Raw genomic sequence first — 10520 nt, forward strand, 5'->3', positions numbered from 1 at the left:
AAAAAAAAAAAAAAAAAAAAAATTAAAAAATAAACAAATCAAACACAAAATAAGTAGATCAAAAGTAACAGCAATCACAACTTGAGAGAGCAGATCTTTTGGTTCACACTCCTTCATAGAAAACCCGACCTAAGGTTGAACTCAAGTTAATTAATAAACTGACGCTTAGCATCAATCTCTGGGTTACTCCTGAACAAGCTGATGTCTAATACCAGTTTCCAGGTTATTCTCCAAAAACCCTGCACCTCCAGGTACCAAGTCTACTGGCACCTCACTTGCTAACAACTGAAAAACAGGAAGAAAACAGAAGTTAACTTTTTGGCTTGGCTCCCAGCACCAGCCAAGTATGGTAAAGGCCATAATGGTATCACAATCAAATGTGTGCCACGCAGAAACCCTCTTGCTTGTTTGCTTGCCTCTAAGGTGCCTGAATCTAAGACTCAAGACTACATCTTCTCCTCATGCTGTGTCAGGGTTGGCTGGGAGCACAACCCAGAGCTTGTAATAAAGAGATCCTAATGTGATTCCATTGGAATCGGCTCCTTGCTGTTTCTCTCTGGTTCGTTAATGCTTCCTGGCACAACATTTTGGTGCTTTGTCCAGGAACTCCGAGGACTAACGATCTGGAGGTTTGCCACACCCACTCTAGTAGTGACTGTGACAGGCCCAAAAGCTTGGACGTGGTCCTGAGGCAAAGTGTGTCACAGAAGCTCAGTCTCCCGGAACCTTGGCACGAATGCTCCAAACCTGTTCCTGCATTAGTCGGTGTATGGATCTGTATGCTTTCTTTCAGTGCCTCCAAGAATGATTTTACTAATACCCAAATCAGGTTGAACTCTACTATCAAACCTTCACCAATGTCCTAGGCAGTCCTTGAGCTGACCCTGGACTTGGAATTTAGTAAGAATGTTATTCATCCAGAGAAAATGCCCCAGTGTTGACAGTAATCAGCCATCTCAGTTTGCCAGATAGGAGCTAGTATTCTCAGGGCTAGTTCAAAATAGTAAACTTAGAATTCTCATTACAGACATGAATGGCAACCTACATTACATAATAGTAGAAAGAAGGTGGGTTGTGATTTTAGGCGGAACTGAAGTATTGTATTATTCATGAAAGGGTTAGTAGAAAGGAATTCCCCTGGTGTATGTTTTTCACTAGGCCCAGAGGAATGACATAATTAGGTATTTACTAAGGGACCCCTGGTGCTGGGTTTAACAATAGACTAGCATTGCATCAGACCACTCACCTGGCTCCTGTGTTTAGCTGATCTTAGATAGGAGGGCTGTTCTTATCTCAGTTGTAAACACTGCCTGGCTCCCCAGCTTTTTATGTATGCATTTTCTTTGTTTTGTGTAAAGAACCATTATGCATCTCAATTTACCTTGGCTGATGTGTCGCCTAGCTTCCTTGTTTTTCTTCTGTATTATAAGGCTGGTGCTCCCTTTGAGAAATTACATTCAGATACAACACTCCCTTGTGTTCCTGTCTGTTTGTCATCTTTTCACCCACTCCCTGCCCACCTGTACTGGGACTCTGATTGTCCCACTGAATTGAGGGACCGACTGAGGCCAGTCTGCGGCAAAGATTCTTAATACTGACATGGAAAGAACTCCTGTCTTGTCCCTGTCTATGTGCCATACCTCAACAATTCTGTTCTGAATAATTCTGTAATTCTTTTCTGAAAAGAGGCCTTAAAAAGTATTTTGTAGTCAGACAAATCTAAGGCAGTTGTGTTTTGGACTCAAGGCCACTCAGGACCTGGAAGACATTCCAGGTCATGATCTATGTCTCAATCAGGCTAGGCATGGCCTTGGAGAGCCACAGATTCCCATTTATCTTATTATTTTCACTTCTCTCCAGAGGGGAGGTGATGATGGTTTTTTTTTTGTGTGTGTGTGTGTGAGCACCATCTTCTGGTAGTTTTTCATTCCCATCAGATAGAGAGGAAGGGACACATTTTTCTTCTGTTTTAGGTTTGTCAGGTTGTGTGTGTAGTTCTCATTATGGGGTGACATTGACTTTGACAGATGTTTAACATGGGATAGGCACCTTCAACCACCCTTAAATACATAAATAAATTATTCTTAAACACACACACAAACACACAAACACACACACACACACACACACACACACTGACAAATTAAGTTTACAAGAAATATAAAATAGAGCCAGTCTTACAACACCCAGAGGAAGATCCACTCCCAGGTGCTCTTATATTCCCAGGATCACAGGATCAGAGGTGAGAAGGACCCAACATATGCCACAACACCAGAAGTACCTGGGACCAGCAGAACCCAGGCACCCAGGAACTCTGCGTGTCCACTGACACGGGTTCCTTCATTTCTGGGCCAGTGCCCTGAACAAACCTTGGGTGCAAACTTCATAGCCATTCCAACAACACCCAGAGGAAGATCCAATGCCAGGTGCTCTTATACTTCCAGGATCATAGAATCAGAGGTGAGGAGGACATAATATCTGCCTCAACACTGGGAATAACTGGGACCAGCAGAACCTAGGCACCCAGGAATTCCACCTGACAAGTGGAACAGGTTCCTTCCTGTCTGAGCCAGTATCCTGAACAGACCTTGGGTGTGAACTCTGCAGCCAGTTCCAAAACACCAGAGAAAGATCCACTCCCAGGTCCTCTAATACGCCCAGGACAATAGGACCACAGGATCCCAGGATCCCAAGACCTTGGCCACACCAGGATCTCAGGGTCCCAGAGGCAGCTTGACTCCCAGTAGCTCTGACACATACAAGATCTCAGGATCCCAGAATCCCAGGATCCCAGGATCCCAGAATCAGGAACACAGAGATAGCTGGACCCTGGGGAGTTCGGACACAACTAGGATCACAGGAGAAACAGACTTTAGTCAGAGACAGAGAGGGCAGGTAGCACTAGAGATAACCAAACAGTGAGGGGCACGCATAAGATCATAAACAACAGAAACCAAGGTTACTCGGCATTATCAGAACCCAGTTCTCTCACCTTAGAAAGTCCTGGATACACCACCACACTGGAAAGGCAAGATTCGGATTTAAAATTTCTTCTCATGATGAGGATAGAGAACTTTAAGAAGGACATAAATAACTCCCTTTAAAAAATACAGAAGAACACAGGTAAGCAGGTAGAAGCCATTAAAGAGAGAACACAAAAACCCCTTAAAGAATTATAGGAAAACACAACCAAACAAGTGAAGGAATTGAACAAAACCATCCAGGATCTAAAAATTGAAATAGAAATAATAGAAGAAATCACAAAGAGACAACCCTGGAGATAAAAAACCTAGGACAGAGATAAGGAGTCATAGACACAAGCATCACCAACAGAATACAAGGGATAGAAGGGAGAATCTCTGGTGCAGAAGATACCATGGAAAACATTGACATGACAGTCAAAGAAAATGCAAAATGCAAAAAGCTCCTAACCCAAAAAATTCAGGAAATCCAGGACACAATGAGAAGACCTAAGGATAATAGGTATAGGAGAGAGCTAAGATTCCCAAATTAAAGGGCCAAACAAAATTATATAAGAAAATTTCCTTAACCTAAAGAAAGATGCCCATGAACATACAAGAAGCATACCGAACTCGAAATACACTGGACTAGAAAAGAAATTCCTCCTGTCACATAATAACCAAAACATCAAATGAACAAAACAAAGAGAGAATATTAAAAGCAGTAAGGGGAAAAGGGCAAGCAAAGGCAGACCTATCAGAATTACACCAGACTTCTCATCAGAGACTATAAAAGCCAGAAGATCCTGGGCAGATATCACACAGACATTAAAAGAACACAAATGCCAGCCCAGGCTACTATACCCAGCAAAATTCTCAATTTCTACCACAGATGGAGAAACCAAGATATTCCATGACATAAAAAATTTGCACAATATTTTTCACAAATCTAGACCTAAAAGGTTAAAAGATGAAAAGCTCCAACACAAGAAGGGGAAACTACACCCTAGAAAAAGCAAGAAAGTAATCTTTCAACAAACCCAAAAGAAGATGGTCACACAATCATAATTCTACCTCTAACAACAAAAATAACAGGAAGTTAACAATCACTTTTCCTTAATAACTCATAACATCAATGGGTTCAATTCCCCAAAAAAAGACATAGACTAAGAGACTGGATACTTAAACAGGACCCTGTGTTTTGCTGCATACAGGAAACCCACCTCAATAAAAAAGACAGACACTACCTCAGAGTCAAAGTTTGGAAAACAAATTTTCCAAGCACATGGTCCCAAGAAACAAGCTGGAGTAGCCATTCCAATATTGAATAAAATCAACTTACAACCAAAAGTTATCAAAAAAGATAAGGAAGGACACTTCATGCTGGTCAAAGGAAAAATCTACCAAGGTGAACTCTCAATTCTGTACATCTATGCTCCAAATGCAAGGACATCCACATTCATTAAAGAAACTTTACTAAAGCTGAAAGCATACATCTTACCCCACATAATAATAGTGGGAGACCTCAACACCCCACTCTCAGCAATGGACAGATCATGGAGACAGAAACTGAACAGAGACACAGTGAAACTAGCAGAAGTTATGAACTAAATGCTTCTAACAGATATTTGCAGAACATTTCATCCTAAAGCAAAAGATATACCTTCTTCTCAGTACCTGACAGTACCTTCTCCAAAATTGACCATATAATTGGTCACAAAACAGGCCTCAACAAATACAGGAAGCTTGAAGTAACCCCATACACCCTACCAAATCACCACGGACTAGGGCTGGTCTTAAATAGCAACAAAATCAATGAAAAACACATATACACATGGAATCTGAACTATACTCTACTCAATAATAACTTGGTCAAGGAAGAAATAAAGAAAGAAATTAAAGACATTTAAGAATTTAAAGAAAATAAAGACACATCATACCAAAACTTATGGGACACAATGAAAGCAGTCCTAAGAGGAAAACTCATAGCTCCAAGTGCCTCCAAAAAGAAACTGAAGAGAGCTTACCCTAGCAGTTTGAGAGCACACCTGAAAGCCCTAGACCAAAAAGAAGCAAGTACACCCAAGAGGAGTAGACAGCAGGAAATAATCAAACTAGGGCTGAAATCAACAAAATAGAAACAAAAAAAAACTATACAAAGAATCAACAGAACCAGGAGCTTCTTTAGAAAACCAACCAGATAGATAAACCCTTATCCAGACTAATCAGAGGGCACAGAGACAGTATCCAAATTAATAAAGTAAGAAATGAAAGGGGAGACATCACAATGAAATATATCTTAAACTAATTATTCTGTTTGTTGAATATTAATAGTTGAAAATATTAAAAATCATGTTGTACAAAAACAATAAATCAAAAGTAAATAAACTCTGTGGGGTCAACATTCTGCTGCCTTTCTGGTTTGTTACATATTTGGTTACATCAACTGAGATGGCAGTGAGCACACATGGTTCCTTCCATATTGGTGGCATCACCAGAGAAGATGACTGCCATTCACATGATGGCTTTCATCTTAGTGAGGTCATACTATAAATCCACAGAATGAGAAACTAAAAAAACAAAACAAAGCAAAATAAAACGAAACAAAACAAAAACAAACACAAAACTTTGCAAGAAAGAAAGAAAAGAAAAGAAAAGAGAAAAGAAAAGAGAAAAGAAAAGAAAAGAAAAGAAAAGAAAAGAAAAGAAAAGAAAAGAAAAGAAAAGAAAAGAAAAGAAAAGAAAAGAAAAGAAAAGAAAGAGAAAACAGACAGGTGATGCATGCCTTTGATATCAGCACTGGAGAGGCAGAGGTCAGAAGTCAGTCGTGTATGTCTAGTATGTTTTGACTCCATGCAGAGAGACTTTTTCTGTAATAATTAAATGAATACAGAAAAACATGTCCATACATACATACATGCATCCATGTATGGTGGATACATACATGCATCCATGTATGGTGGTTCAGAGCACAAAGCTGCTGACTACTAAAGCTTAGAAAAAGTATTAAGGCTTAGATGGGATAGTAAAGCCTAAAGAAAATATTAAGCCCCAAATGGCATGTTAAGGCCTAGGTAAAATGTTAAGTCTTAAGTGAGATTATTTAAAGGCTAGCTAATCGTTCCCTGGCTAGCCTGCTCTTTTGTGCTTTACTAGTATTGTAAGGATACTTTCTCATATGTTGTTTCTGCTGTTACTAGGAAACATTCTCATGCCCAAGTTCTGTTCTATATTCTGTTCTATATTCTGTTCTATATTCTGTTGGTTCTGTGCACGTAGAAACCAATCATGGTAGAAGTCAGTCGAACTGCTAAGTTGTATAGTTCCCACAATAGGCTTGAACATGAACTGACCACCCAGCAGCATTTCCTAAACCTGTGTAGAAGCTTTTAGAGTATTTGTTTTTATAAGCTGCCGCATGGATGGACCCCAACATAAGAGAGATACTTGCACCAATGTTTGTAATAAAACTTCAATTTTGAGTAGGGTTGAAGTAAAGTGTAAGTTCCCAAGGCCTCCCTGGGAACTGACATCCCTACTACTTCACAGAAAGAGACTTGTACATGGGAAACTGACATGCTAATTGGCAAGGAAAGACATTAGATAAGTTCCCCTGCCACAGTTGAGTACCCCAACTAATGGGAGCGGGATGAGTGTTCAATAAAGACATACTAATAAGAAAATCCCTTATCCCTATTCCAGATTAGTGGAATAAGTTGATTCAGGTATTTAGACTTGTTATAAGCCGATGGATTTTAGACATAAAAACCCTGTACAATCTTAACTCAAAGTCACACTTTAGCTCCAGAACATGAATCAAGGCCCCAATTAAGTCCTGGGGGTGTATGCTGTCCTGAACCCCACCCTGGCCTATATTCCTGTAGACCTGATTTTATTCTTGTGTGTGTGTGTGTGTGTGTGTGTGTGTGTGTGTGTGTGTGTGTGTGTGTGTAGGGGGATGCCTGCATATCTCCCTTCCTGCCACCATCCCTGCCTACCTGGCTCTCTTTCTTTCTGTGAATCCTGTGTGTAGCTAATGTATTCAGAAGCCAGATGAATGGGTCAGATCTGCTGAAATTGGATTTGTCAGCTGACTGTTGCCTTCTCTGTGGAATAGCACCATACTTCAAGTTTCATGATTTAATTTTATCTGCTACCTAGCTTTTGTGCCTTCCCCCCCCTCTCTTTTTCTTTGGTGGGAAGATATAAATGTAAGATGATGATGATGATAATGATGATGATGATGATGCCTTTCTGGTTCTAGAACAACACTCAGAGATCACAGATTGTCTGTTTTATGTAGCCAGTTCAAGGGTAGGTTGGGTTATATAGAAAAAAACAATGGGAAAGAAAGAAAGAAAGAAAGAAAGAAAGAAAGAAAGAAAGAAAGAAAGAAAGAAAGAAAGAAAGAAAGAAAGAAAGAAAGAAAGAAGAAAGANGAGAGAGAGAGAGAGAGAGAGAGAGAGAGAGAGAGAGAAAGGAGGAGGGAGGGGAAAGAAAGAAAGAAAGAAGGAAAGAAAGAGAATAGATATATAGAAACTTAAATATAAATAACTTGGAACAAACCAACACACACACACACACACACACACACACACACACACACATGATCAAATGAAAGAAGTGCATGTGATTTGGGTTATAAGGGGCATGGATGGAACTGGCCTACGGTGTCTCAAAAGCCCTGGGTCCATCGTGTCAATCCACTATAAACTTGGGTGTGTTGTCCCATGACTGTGATCCTAACACTTAGCAGTTGGAAGAGAAGGATCAGATCATCTCCCAATAGATCAGATCTACTCCTGGTCAAAAAGAGACCCTCTAAAAAATTAAAATAATTATCTTCTGATCAAAGTGAAAGTGTTTAAAATGAATAACTTTGAAAATATATTTCTGGAAATAAAATACAAATGAGAATTTGCAGCATTTTACCCTACTGTTAATTTGCTCGATTTCATCTTCCAAAAGAGGGTAGGTATGCTATGGACAGTGGTGGCAGCTACGAACAGAAAACAAAAACAAATCCCAAGAGGTTAAGTGTTTTTAAAAGGATTCCTAAATGACAAGGAACTGACCTGACTTCCTGCCTCCCTCCCCTGACAATGTATTTGGAGGCTACCTTCCCCTAACTGTTCCTGCTCCTTGCTCTACTTATTGATTCTTCAGTCATATAGTTTCATTTTCTGTTTTCAAAGCTCCCCATCATACTTTCCTTGGGGATGGGGGGGTGGGGCTGAGGGAGTCAGCATGAGTCCATGCTGTGTTCACTAAGTTCAGGTGGAACAATGCCCACCATTTGTGCCATTTGTAAGTAGTCGGTACTCTTTACCATTGTGTGTGGGTGGGTCTCCCTCTGAGCTAAGGAGGACCCTCCAGAAAGACTGAGTGCTTCTGTGGCCCATGAGGGATCTGTCTTGGTTCCTTTGATGATCCAGACTGTTGTTGAGTGTCACCTAGTCATAGCAATTTTGTGCAAAGTTCCTTTTCCCTGGTTGATGACATGGACAGGGAAGTACCTCCCATGAGCCTGCCCAGTTTATGGGAATACAAGCAAGCATGTGGGTGCATACAGGAGATAGTGTCATAATGGTTTCTATCTAGGAGGTTGTACTCAGAAATCTATGTGGCTGATGGTAGTTGCTGTGCCACCTATTGAGACAAATTAAGGAATTTGTGGCAGCTTGATCAGGTTGACCAGGAAGCTTAGGTCCTGCCCTGATATTCTCCCCCCAAACTTCCTGCCTTTTCTCCACATCCCATATCCTTTCCGTGACAAGCTCAGTACTCAGGCATCTGTGTCCTCCTGCAGCAAGCCCAGGGCTCCCTCCCCATCTCTAGCTTCTCCAAGGAAACACAGCCTGGTGTTAGAATGGCACTGCCCATAACTCCCCACCCCACCCCCACTTAATGAAAACACCTGGAGGAGCCAGAAGCTAGCTTAAGATGGCCTCCCCACCCCTGGGATGCCAGAGTCTAGCCCTCCCTCTGATAAAAGGCGAGCTCTCCAGGTGCCTGTCTTGGGGACCTTAAAGAAATAACAAACTCAAAGAAGATTAAGTCCTTGCGTTTAAATCATGGAGAAAAGGTAATCAGAGGTAACAGAAAGTTATAGCCAGCCATAAAATTATTCCCTGATAACCCCACAACAGACACCCATTAACCCCCCTCCCATCTTCAGTTCTGTCCCACCAAATGGTTACAGCCCTCCACCCCCCTTCACCCTGAGCATTCAAGGAATTTCTAACTATACTGTATATAAACCCAATGCTTTCCAGACCCAGCATCACATGCCAGCATTTACCCTGAGAGTGCGGGACATGTGATCTGAGTCAAAACTCGAAACAATATAAAGACTCTTTTGCAAGTTGCAGCAGACTTTGAAATTCTTGGACTCATCTGTGTTTCCCCTGGACTCAGGGCATAACAGTGTCATCAGAGGGGATGACTGACATTTTTATCGTTGCTTCCATCTTGGTGAGGTCAATGTACAATAAATTCACAGAATGAAAAATTAAAAATGAAACAAACTCAAAGCCTTCCTGGGTTGAAAAAAAGAGAGAAAGAAAGGGAGGGAGGGAGGGAGGAAGGAAGGAAGGAAGGAAGGAAGGAAGGAAGGAAGGAAGGAAGGAAGGAAGGAAGGAAGGAAAGAAGGAAGGAAGGAAGGAAAAGAGGAAAGCAACCTGGTGGTCCATGTCTTTGATCAAATCACGGGGGGGGGGAGACAGTCAGGACATGATAGGCCCATCTAGTATGTAGAAATAAATTAATGAATTAATAAATTAATGAATATAGAAAAAAGATATACATACATATATGCATATGTACATATATACAAGCATGTATAGTGGCTCAGATGGCAAAGAGCCAGATGACTGGCTCTTAAGGACTATGTAAAATATTAAGGGCTAAGTAAAATGTTAAGTAAGACTAGTTAAGGGCTATGAAACTTACCTGGCTAGCATGCCTTTTTGTGCTGTTTCTAGTATCATAGGGAAATGTTTTCTTATGTTGTTTCTGCTGTTACTAGGAACCATTCTCATACTCAAGTTGATTCCATATGCTGTTAGGTCCCGTGACCTTGGAAAACAATCCTGACAGCAGTCAACTTTTTTGTAGAGTTACCCACAATAAGCTTGAACCAACACTGACCACCCAGAACCATTCCCTGCACCTGTATGTAAGTGGTTATAGTATATATTTGTTTCCATATGCTGCCCCAGGGATGGATCTCAACATAAGAGAAATATCTATACCAATATAAAAAACTATTTGGAATAAATAAATTTGAGGAGGGTTTGAGTAAAGTGTGTGTTCACAATACCTGCCTGAGAGCTGACATCCTTCTTGCCTTAAACAGACATGTATATGGGTAACGAACATCCTGGTTACCAAGTAAAGACGTGAATGTTAGACAAGGCAAGTCCCCTGCAACTGTTGATTAGTCCAACTAATGGGAGCAGGATAAGTGTACAACAATCTAAGTAAATACCCTATCCCTAAATTCAAATTGGTAGAATAACTTGGTACCGATTTTGTGAATTTTAGTAAAAAAAAAAAAAA

The sequence above is a fragment of the Mus pahari genome, chromosome 4, assembly GCF_900095145.1.
Source record: "Mus pahari chromosome 4, PAHARI_EIJ_v1.1, whole genome shotgun sequence".
Classification (NCBI taxonomy): Eukaryota; Metazoa; Chordata; class Mammalia; order Rodentia; family Muridae; genus Mus; species Mus pahari.